This window comes from Oncorhynchus mykiss, chromosome 26, assembly GCF_013265735.2.
Source record: "Oncorhynchus mykiss isolate Arlee chromosome 26, USDA_OmykA_1.1, whole genome shotgun sequence".
Lineage (NCBI taxonomy): Eukaryota > Metazoa > Chordata > Actinopteri > Salmoniformes > Salmonidae > Oncorhynchus > Oncorhynchus mykiss.
Window position 1 is genome coordinate 29299719 of NC_048590.1, and position 11194 is coordinate 29310912.

The 11194-nt window shown below is 40.8% G+C and overlaps 1 long non-coding RNA gene across 2 annotated transcripts in view; it reads right to left on the reverse strand.

Annotated features, from left to right (window-relative positions):
• Positions 1-6612: 6612 nt before the first annotated feature.
• LOC110506588 overlaps positions 6613-11194 on the reverse strand; it is a 16338-nt gene continuing 11756 nt past the window's right edge. For both annotated transcript variants that reach the window (XR_002471002.2, XR_002471003.2), the window contains one exon: positions 6613-7700. This is a non-coding gene — a long non-coding RNA (uncharacterized LOC110506588). The remainder of the gene's footprint in view (positions 7701-11194) is intronic.

Genomic DNA, 11194 nt, shown 5'->3' on the forward strand with positions numbered 1-11194 from the left:
TCGCTGTAACTAGGTCTATTGTTGGAGAAATGGTGGTTGTTAGAAAACAGTGGTAATTACTCAGCCACGACACTCCACGACATGCTCATACATACGTTTCGTCACATTGTTCAGCACCTTGTACCCTGGACAGCGCCCAACTAGATTTGCTCTGCATAGCAGAGCATCTCTCTCGCTCTCTCTGTTCAAAATTATATTGAACGTTATTTCATATAGCTTATCACACATATATCATGCAAGTACAATCTAATTAGACAAGTGAGATTTCATTGCTGATAAAAATACAGTTTTATTTTTCTCAGCATCTTGAAAACAGAAACAGTGGCCTATACTAGTAATAAGAATTGTATACTAAAAGGACGAACATGAGTCATAAAACAACAGAATAAAATACTTTGTGGAGGTGTTATGGACTACTATTTGCAAATAGGCTGACATTTTATAAATAACTTTATGCTGTTGTACTGATCAAAAGGCTTGTTGGGAGCATAATGGCCATGTATCTATCCCTCTTGACAAAGAGAAGGCTTTTAAACCTGGACACTTGCCAAACGTCACACCTTCCCGCCTGCCCAGGGTGCATTAACAGTATAGCTGGCAGTGGTGAAGGAGTAATTATGTTTAATTATGTTTAACACTATGTAGTTAACGCTGTAGCAGCGGCAATGAGAGCATTTATAAATGAAATCACATAAAATAACTTGTATTTTAATAAAGCTATTTAAAGATGAATTGATGTTGGGCACAATGCTTTACGCGGAAACAGGGGCAGTGTCATATCCGGATGAAATAATGTTTCATATCTAATGTAGGCCTGCCTATTCCATCTCAGCGACACATACTCTGTCATAACTTTAACCTACTGGATGTGGCCAAAGTTTAACTCAATTTCCAGTTAAGTATGAACAATGTCCAACTCTATTTAGGCTAATTTAGTTAATTGTTTTAAGACATTCTGATATGGGGCACATTTTTTGCTATCCTTCACATGAGCACTTCATGTTCATGACTGATATATGACTGGCTGACACTATTGGATATAATTCGCACGAGCACCCTATCAATAATGATGTTGTGAGATATTTCTCGAGAATATGATTTCATAGAAAATGAAAAGGTTATCTTTTTAAAGTATTTTATAGGCTACATGTGCATCATTTGCTACTTTGCCAAAGGTCATTGCCTAAGTTCAAATAGGGCCAGTCCTTCAGCAACTTTAAACAGGGCGCTCTCCTTCAGCTCTATACTACACAGAGCTACATGCATCAAAAGTCATTGCCGAGATGCGTGCCTTGGTTCAGGTCATCGGTCCACTACCACAAAACCATGTGTTTAATTGGACTACAAACTGCTGCAGACTTTAGAAATGCATCCTCTATCCTGAGGAGGTCGCTTTTGCTCCTCTCCACTGAAATGCGCATGTGTGTTTAGGATGCTTGCGTCGTTACTTCTGTCATAAAGATGTTGTTTGCACTTTCATGTTGAGACAGAGATATTGTTCCTACCGAATGGGATCGTAATAATGTTTTCAAAGAGTGAATAAAAATATGGAGGAAATTGTCGAAAATGTCTCACTCTCACTCCCGCACACACACACACACACACACACACACACACACACACACACACACACACACACACACACACACACACAAGAACGGAGGTAGTGAGGGAGAGAGGGAGAGAGGGAGAGACGTGTATTGCTCAGTCACTCCCCAGTTGTTCATTATGCTTGAGATTTTCAGGCATTTTGTCATCTTTTCATTTTCATTAACATGAACACTGATATAAAATAATCCTATGTGTAAAAGTCTAGTTATACAATCTCTCAGTTATTCAATTACATTTGTACAGTTTGGGACTGTTCAGCAGGTTTAGTAACCAATAATACTGACAACGAGGAGAATCATCATTGAGAAAGACATTTAAATGTCTCTTCCTCTACTGTCTATTAGGTCTATCTCCAGTGTTAAATGACCCTGCCCTTCCTCCTCCTCCTCTTCCTCTCACATCGTATTATCATGCATCCTCAGTGCACAACTCAATGAGGTGTGTGTGTGTGTGTGTGTGTGTGTGTGTGTGTGTGTGTGTGTGTGTGTGTGTGTGTGTGTGTGTGTGTGTGTGTGTGTGTGCGCGCGCTTTTGGAGACATTGGCATGAGTGTGTGTGTGCCAGTGGTTATGGTGGGCCATAATTTGCAACATATGTAAATAGTGTAGAATTATATCCAAGACAGGGTCATTCTCTGGCATGGTTCTTCATGCCAGAGTACAGTATCTTGCCTCAGTGAGGTTTCCTCTTTTTGTTGCCTTGATCTGAAAAGACTGAATAGTTGAGAAAACCGTTCTAATTATATGGAAGCACAGCTTATTTAGGTGATGAAAAGGGACTTGTAGTGTCATAGCAGCCCCTTAAATTTGCCAAATAAGGAGCGGTAATGATGAGGTGAGAAGGAGTGAATGCCTAAAACAAACTATAGAGGAGCTCCACTAAAGCAACCAGGGGCTTAAGATATATTAAATTACCATGATTAGGACTTTAGGCATGGTTCAAGCCTGTTTGAGAGGCTGGGGAGCCTGAAAGTGGTGCTATTCATGTCTGGGGAGCAGGGTCAATAGGTCGGTGAAGTTCACAGGACCTGTTTCTATTCTTATGCTAACACAGAATACAGGCCCTAATGCTCACTGGCTTGGAAGATATAAATGATTGGGCAATAATCCACGGCCCTCCGTTGCAGGGGGAGCTGGTCTATAGCTAATTGCGCTCTGCCTGCTCTCCATTCAGGAGACGGCCATAATGATGTCTCTGAAAGACTGGCCGTTTTCCCTGCTCTCCTCTTTTCCCACTTACAGTTAGAGAGGTACACGATTGTGTTTTGATATCAGTGCACGGGGGCTCAGGCGTTTCTGAGTGCTAGTCTTGTACAGGAGGCTCTTGGTTGAATTGAGTGTATGGCTGCATACAGTGAGATGCTGTGTTCTGTTGACAATGACTGCTTATAGTCCATTCTGAAGTTGGCTAGATGTTTTTCCCTCCACATCTCATAATGATAGCCACAGAAAATGTGTCTACTTTACAATCCCATAAAGTGTTTTAAGGATAATAGATTTTTAGCTGTTAGACTATATGTGCCTTGTTTAGTCACCTCCCTACTCCCCAGGACAGTTTAGTTGTTCCTCCATCCAAGAACGCCTCAGAGTGTAGCAATGTAAATATATGAAATGATGACGAAGAATATTTTGTTTATTTAAATATCGTTACACGGAACATAAAAGGTTGTTTTGTTCTCCTACGGAAAGCCAGACGATTCATTTCTCAGTGATGGTAAGAATGAGACCCTCAATGTCTCCTGCTACAATAGGCCCTATCTATCTCCTTATGACAAGCAGAAAATCTGAGAAGAATAAATGAATAAATACAAATGATTGTGGAGTGCCATGTGACAGAACACCTGCAGTCAAGTTCCTGTGGCAGTCTAGTAGAATCGTTTGGGAGCCAGGGCTGTTTCACAAGCATTTTTCACATTCACACAACTAGTCTAGTTTAGGCTGGGCTGGGAGCATCATGGGAGTGGCTTCAGTTTACACTGTACACATACAGAATGTATTTACATTATCATACACATTTCACCCCAAGCAAGAGTAGTGAAGATTATGTAAGAGATGGGATATCTAAAGTCCTGTGAAATGAATTGTACTTTTAGTCAGGGATAAATGGTTTCTTTTGATAGTTAAAAACCCTCAAAATGCAAGGAAAATTATGTATATTATAGGAATTTTAAGTCTATTGTCCATTGAAAAACTGAAGGTCAAGGTTATGGTTTTGAATATACTGAAATAAAAAAAAGTGTATGTAATCCTTTGTTACCTAATAGGGGATATGGTTATAAGAGTATTTCAGTGTCTGTAATCAAACGATCACACTTTCAGTGTCACTGTGAAAGAAATTCATGTCAGCTCCTGTCAATGGAGTTCATTCCATTGGCCATTGGGGAATAGACGGACAAGCCACTTAAACTGCGGTCATCCCCTCTGACCCCTGGCTGCTCTAGAGGGCCCTGGGGAGACACTTAATAGCACTGACATCTAGGATTCTAACAGGTCTGAGTCACATTCCAAGCATTGAAACCCCATCATCACATCATCCCATCATCAAACTCCTATTTTCTATACACTGTATTGTTATATTGCATTGATGAAAGCTACGTTTGACATCATTCCTGAATATGAAGTGCAGCCATTTTTTTAAGTACCTGCATTTCAACATAACATTGCCCATTAGTGCCCCATGAACTGTCCCGTATCATAGAAGGAAATGTAGAATTTAGGATAAAACTCTTTACATAAAAATACATATTATGAAAGGTTGAATTGATTTATAATAGATGGGTAGTTATAGATTCACTGGAAAATTGTATGGGAAGAAATAGAGAAGTACAAGGAATAACAATGTTAATATGATAAACTATCTGCAAACTAGTTCATTGTCTAAACTACGTTAACACTTCATAAATATAAAAGTATTTATAAACCTTTTAAAATAGTTACAATGTCTTAAAATTACAATGTCTTAAAACACCCCAGGTTTGTTGTGAACAGGACATTATCATGTTGATAAGCACGTGTCACTTTATTGGTCTTTGCCGGGTCAAGCTGTCCCTTTACAAGGACAGGTCATAACCCTCTCTGGCCTGCGCATCCATCCAGCCCTGTTTGGCACTGGACTTGGAGATGGGATTGTCAGCAATATAGACTCACACTCAGCTTACTGCTTGATCCTCTCCTGATACTAAAACACAATAAAGTGCACTTTTTTGATCATTTCTGTCTTTGTGTTTAAATTTCACCAAATTACATTCAGAGTGTCTTCTGAATGCTGTGACTATTTGGGATAGCAAAATGTTTGCATTTTGGCAGAAAGTAATACAGATTTACCGACAAAAGAACGTGCAATAAACAATATTCAATTTGAACCCTAACCTTTATTTGACCTTATGTAAAGCAATCCATAAGCTTTTTTATTGTCGGCTATTGTATCTGCAATTAAATAAGTTAACTCAACTGACTAGAATTTAAAGCTAGTATAGTGTTCACGTATAGAGTATCTGAAGCACTAATACATGGAGGCAAAATGTGTTACAAGTACGTATTCTTTTGAGATGTTCTATTGTAGGCACTCTAGAAATCTAAGCTAACAAACGATTAATAAAGATGTATCGACATTCTATTCTTATACCGTTCATTTGTATAGGCTAGATTTGAATGTTTAATTAAAAAGGTGTCAAATAGGTGGCCCAAGACGTCAAGCTAAGTAGCCAGCCTATCTATGGGCAAACTAAAGCGACTTCGGTTGGAATGGTCGAAAAGAAAATATAACTTTTGATAACCGTATTGGATCTATTTTGAATAAGAAATCCCTTGAGGTATTTTGGCATCAACTAAACGTTCGATTGGAGTGTGTTTCGGGCCAATCTATTTCCAAATGTCAGTGACCTATGCAAATGATTCCCAACGTGGACCCGACTAATATTGCAGAGAAGACATGATCTGCTTTACAGACTGGTTAAGCATTACACACAATTAAATAAGTATCTGCTTACCTTAATCACAGGCTTTATGAAGCAATGATTCGTGATGTTTTTAAAATCTAAAAATCAGATTTAGGCCTAGCCTCTTAATTCGGGTAAAATGTATTTGATTTTCAGATTATTTTTTTCTGCGGTCAATCCACGATGAAGCATCTTTGAGCGGAAAGTTGCTTGTTTTGAGTCGACGAGTCTGTGCTATCCAGTCTGAAGTCAAATGGCGAGTGATTGGCGATACTCTATCGAATTTAAAGAGCAATTAAATGTTCAAAACAACAACGCCTTCTGAGGGAGAGGGAGTTAGCTCAAGGAGTGAAACTTCTGCAGGGTCATGTCTGTACCGCTACTTCTGCATCACTGTGTCTCAATCGGCTCTCTCTTCGTCCAAACCATTAGAATGATTTCATTTCTCTCAGCGCATGCCTTATTAGGTTTCTGCAGAATCATTTTAGGATATGTTCAATGTTTCTCAGCAATTACGTGTCACCTGTCACTCAAAATGCATATGAAAGCAGTTACCGATCAAAGACCAGCAAACCTGAGAGCTGGTCATTTGGTAATCCTTGGTAGGCTACTTTTGATTTATTTTAGGCTACTTCAGAAGACTTCATGAGGAGGGTCTGTTTATGTCCAAACGGTTGTAGGCCTGTATTCACATTTCAAAATAAAGGTGATTGGTTGCATAATATTCACATTCAGCTGGTAAATAGAAGATTCAGACCAATCTACCAACAGCTTTCTATTGTGGTGTGCTTTCCAAGGTGCTGATACACATATTGTCTTTAAGAGCAACATACTGTAGTTATCAGAGTCTGTAGCTCTAGGCTGCGTTTAGACAGGCAGCCCAATTCTGATCTGTTTTTCACATATTAGTCTTTTGACCAGTCAGATAATCTCTGAAAAAGATCTGATGTGAAAAGATCCGATGTGATTGGTTAAAAAAAAATCAGAATTCGGCTGCCTGTCTAAATGCAGACATATAAACTTCAATATCAATCATTTCTGTATTTCCAATAAAAAACACTAGAATCTTTTAGACATCTGTTGAATTATTTATTCTGTATACACATTCAATTCAAACAGCACAGAAGTTATGACAAGTCAGAACTCAATTACAAAAACATGTTGTGTATGACAGTGTACAAGAATGTGTCACTTTCTTTATTGCAGGTATGTTCAAAACGGTCTATCTCTCTGAATAAGGATAATAATAACAATCAGTCAATGAGATGGCTATTAATCTGACTGCTTCAATACTGTATCCAATACATTTCATGTAGAACATTCCCTGATCACTATGAACGCATGCAGATAATATTTGTAATTGGAAAAACGCAGCATTTGATGGATATACAGTAAATTGATGGAATCTTCACCAAACAATGTCTTTCTTTTCACTGTGACAGTCAAACATTAAACAACATTTGCAATACAGCCAGAGGGTGAGTCATTCACATTTATTTGCATAGAGTAGTCAGTTCTATTCATAAAGTAACTAATTGCACATGACAGAGGATAGACATCCAGAGAGCTTCTCTTGTAAGCAGCCCACACATTAGGGCACTGTAGTGCTTCTCTGAAGCCCAGTACACTCCAGAGTACTCTAAAGAGTACAATAGGGACCACCCCCCCCCCCCACACACACACACACACACACACACACACACACACGTCCTTAAATTAAGGTATGAACACATGTTGATCTCATCCCTTTAGATTTCACATCATACACATTGTCTTACATTCTGCTGTAATGTTAAAAGTTATATTGAAACTATACACTCTCCGCCAGGGAAAAGAGAACAGTGCAATATATCTGCAGATGATCCGTGTGCAACTTCTGCAAACAATGTCTTCAAATAACTCCAAACATTATCCTTACAGTAAATCTCTCCAAGCATTAACTTTAGGGGGGATTCTTCAGTGTCCTAATTTCTCAGTGTTTAACTGGAGAGGATGCCAATGAGGAAGGCCTTGCGTGACATCCTGGGATCTGACATGCTATTCCCGCTGGTGCATCTAAACCGACTGCCAGGGCTCAGGGCCCAGGGCCCAGGGCCCAGGGCTCAGGGCTGATGGAAGAGGCTTCCTCTGAAGGTTGTCAACACCAGCAGGACCTGGAGGCACAGAGATTAAAAAAACAACATGTAAGTCACCAATGTCACATTGCTTAACACAAGAACCCAGAACACAGCGTATTGGTTAACTGTAAACAGTGACCAGTATTGTTTTAGGTCACAGTAAGATGGAGGGATGACAATGATCTTGGCCTTGATGCTTGATGGAATCTAGTTTGGGAGCAGGGAATGTGTCAGTCAGTGAATGATTGGTTAAAAAATAAATGTGGATGTACAGTCTTCCATCTATTTCTACATTGGGTTATTCAAAACACATTAACACCAGTTTCGGTACTTGGAGTACACCAATAGGAATGTTATGAATAATAAGGACAATTGTGTTACAGTATGTGCAAAGCAATTTCAGAGAGGACAGAAACAGAAAAGGACAGATTTTACCAATACAAAGAATCATTGTGAATTCATGTGGGATATTACAGTTTTCTGATGACTGTGTTTATTGCGTCATCCTTAACTGTCATCAACTTAACAACTAAGACAAATCTAGCTGTCTCTCATCAAGTTTTGAATATACACAGGGGCAGTCTACCCGCACCATTACCAATTTCACCAGATTATATATAGAGAGGTTTCTGGACAATTTAATCCCACCGGGGGACTTGGCCAGACCCTTTCTCTGTCAATTTTCCACCCTCTCCCTTATTCAAGCCCCCTCTTTTTTCTCTTCCTCCACAATGCGGGATCTCTCCCTCTTTCTTTTTTATGTTCTCTCATATGTTTTTTTTCTCTGCGGCTCCCCTCCCGCCAAACCCTCAGACAGCATGCAGCTTATGCAAATCATCAGCCTTTTATGCTCAATACTCGTCCTCAGTCCTGAATGAGACCTCAACAAAACACACACACACACACACACACACACACACACACACACACACACACACACACACACACACACACACACACACACACACACACACACACACACTCAGGTTCATTTAAAATGTCCAAATACACATAGCCCCCAGTGTTCTCACTCAAAGTCTTTAGCGCCATTCCAGTCCATTTGTATTTGAAAGCCCCAACCTGACTGGGTGAGCTCCCAGTTAGTAGGGTAGGAAGAGGCAGACAGATGAGAGGGTCCTGCTTCTACTGTCCCAGAGAGGGAGGGAGGGAGGGATGCATAGGAGAGAAAGATGGGATGGGAGAAAGATGGAGGGAGAGTGAAGGAGACAGGGAGGTAAGGAGTGAGTGATGGAGGGAGAGAGGGGAGTCTAATGAATATAAAATGTTCTCTGTGTTTCTGTGTTCCCAGGCTCTGGCCTGTCTGCTAGGGGACAGGAGGGGGACGGGGGGGGGGGGGGGGGGGGGACAAGAGGGGACCAGAGTGGGGGGACAGGGTGCCTTTGCCCAGCTGTAAGGGGGACCTAAGGGACTTCTCACACACTTTCTGACAGGCTGTCCCTTTCACCAGCACATAGCTGGGCCCGCCAGGCCTGCTACCATAACAACGCTGCAGCCCCTCTGTCATAGCAACGCCACGGAAACGCCACAGAACACTGGGCTCCCCCAGCCTGCCTTGGACACGACCATCAGGGGGAGGATGGGAGGGGGGTTGACAAAAGTAGATGAAGAAGTACTGAATGTGAATCAGTCTAGACATTCCCACCGCTGTGAACTTGAACTTGACAGACAGCCTGAAATGTTCACAGGCCGTGTGAGTGATGGGCAGATAGAGAGATACACGCAGCACAATGGAGGTGAAGACTATCTAGTGATACATTCCTTAACCTTTTCTAAATGAGCCCACAATAAATTGATACAAAATGCCTTTATTTATGATGAAGTGGTCATTAAAACTTGTTTGGTTGACCAATTGTTTGCCCACATTTGGTGAAAACACCATAGCGTTTAGCTAGGGCTGTTATGGCCGCTGTCTCCATACTAATGCCTGTAAGCTGAGGCAGGCCCATGTCTGGGGGTCCACGCTGTTTATGGCCACTGGGCCATGGGAAGAAAAGAGATGTGAAAGGTCCCCTGTTGCCGTTACAAAGCTGAGAACAATCCTTGGCGGGATAATCGCGTTTATCCCCAGATTAAGACGAGATCGCAGCTGAGGTATCCTCAGAGGAGGAGAGGAGAGGGAGTGTAAAACATACAATCTTTAGACAAAGCTCAGAGCAGGGTGTGTGATTTAGTCCCTTTTATGGACAGGTTATAACATTGAATGTGATGGAAGATTACTTAAATGTGTTTATCTACATGGGTCTGAACCCACCCGTCAGTTGTTAATTCTGCCTGGATCATGGTGAAAAAACTGTATTGATTCATTGGTTGTGTTTAGCAGCGGGGTCTTGATAAAATCCACAAGGCTTCAGCTACAGTACAATGTGGGATTTGGGAACCACAGCTTTAGGTGTTCAGTGGAGGTGTAACAGAAGCATTCACAGCCATTCTATTCTTATTGTTAACCCATTCTCTAAAAGCCCACTTGACCTCGTGAGAAATGGCAGAATAGAGCTACGGTAACACTCTGAAAAGAAAGAACTCATTTTATAGTCATAACCCAAGTATGATCGGTATCTTGCATTTGATTCAGATTGAGCTCCTTAGTGGGATAATACAAGGTGGTTCCAGACAGCTCCCAGACTCCTGTTCACCCTGTCTATGAATATGCCAGCTGCAGCCTCAGCTACATGGAAACACAGACACACAGAGGCAGACAGTACATCCCCTCCCCCAACACACACACTGACTGTCCACACACACATATAAACACACAGAAGTGCATAAAAACACACAGATACTATGCATAAATATACACACACACACACACACACACACACACACACACACACACACACACACACGCACAAACTCCCCACCACCTTACATTCTGAATGGATAAACCTGTTAACGGTCAAACATAATTTCTCTCTCTTTACAACTGTTTAAAACATGATATTTAAGTGAGCTCTTCTGTGCTATCCCTCTCACATTCTCTGTCATTACCTATGTTTACCTCTCATTCTTTTGTTCCTGCATACATTATCACCTATTATCATTGTCTGAATGCCTTGCTGTGAAACATTGTTGTCTGCCCCTTGGTAAAAACAACTTCTCTCCCTCCTTTCTCTCTCATTTTCCCTCTGCCTGCCTCCTTTTACAGGGTAATATATTGTGATTGTCATTTAATTAATAGCCTGTCTGTGGCAGAAGGGGAATCGGGAATACAGTCTGCCACCCAGCTCAAATGTAACATGACATTCTCAATGCCAAATTGTTAATCCATACTAACAAATTATGCCTTTTTAAATCCTAAAATTCAGTAAAGATTTTACATCTGTGAATTATTGAAAATTGTTCTCCCATAAACAACCATTAATATGCTGGCTGTTATAGACACAAGGTAGTTGAAGCTTTTATGAGGGGCAGTAACCCCCAGCGTACTCAGTGAGTTAAGATACGTTTAGGTTTTCCAACATTGTAACTATGAATTATATTTTAAACACATGCCTCTGATGATCCTTTAAGTT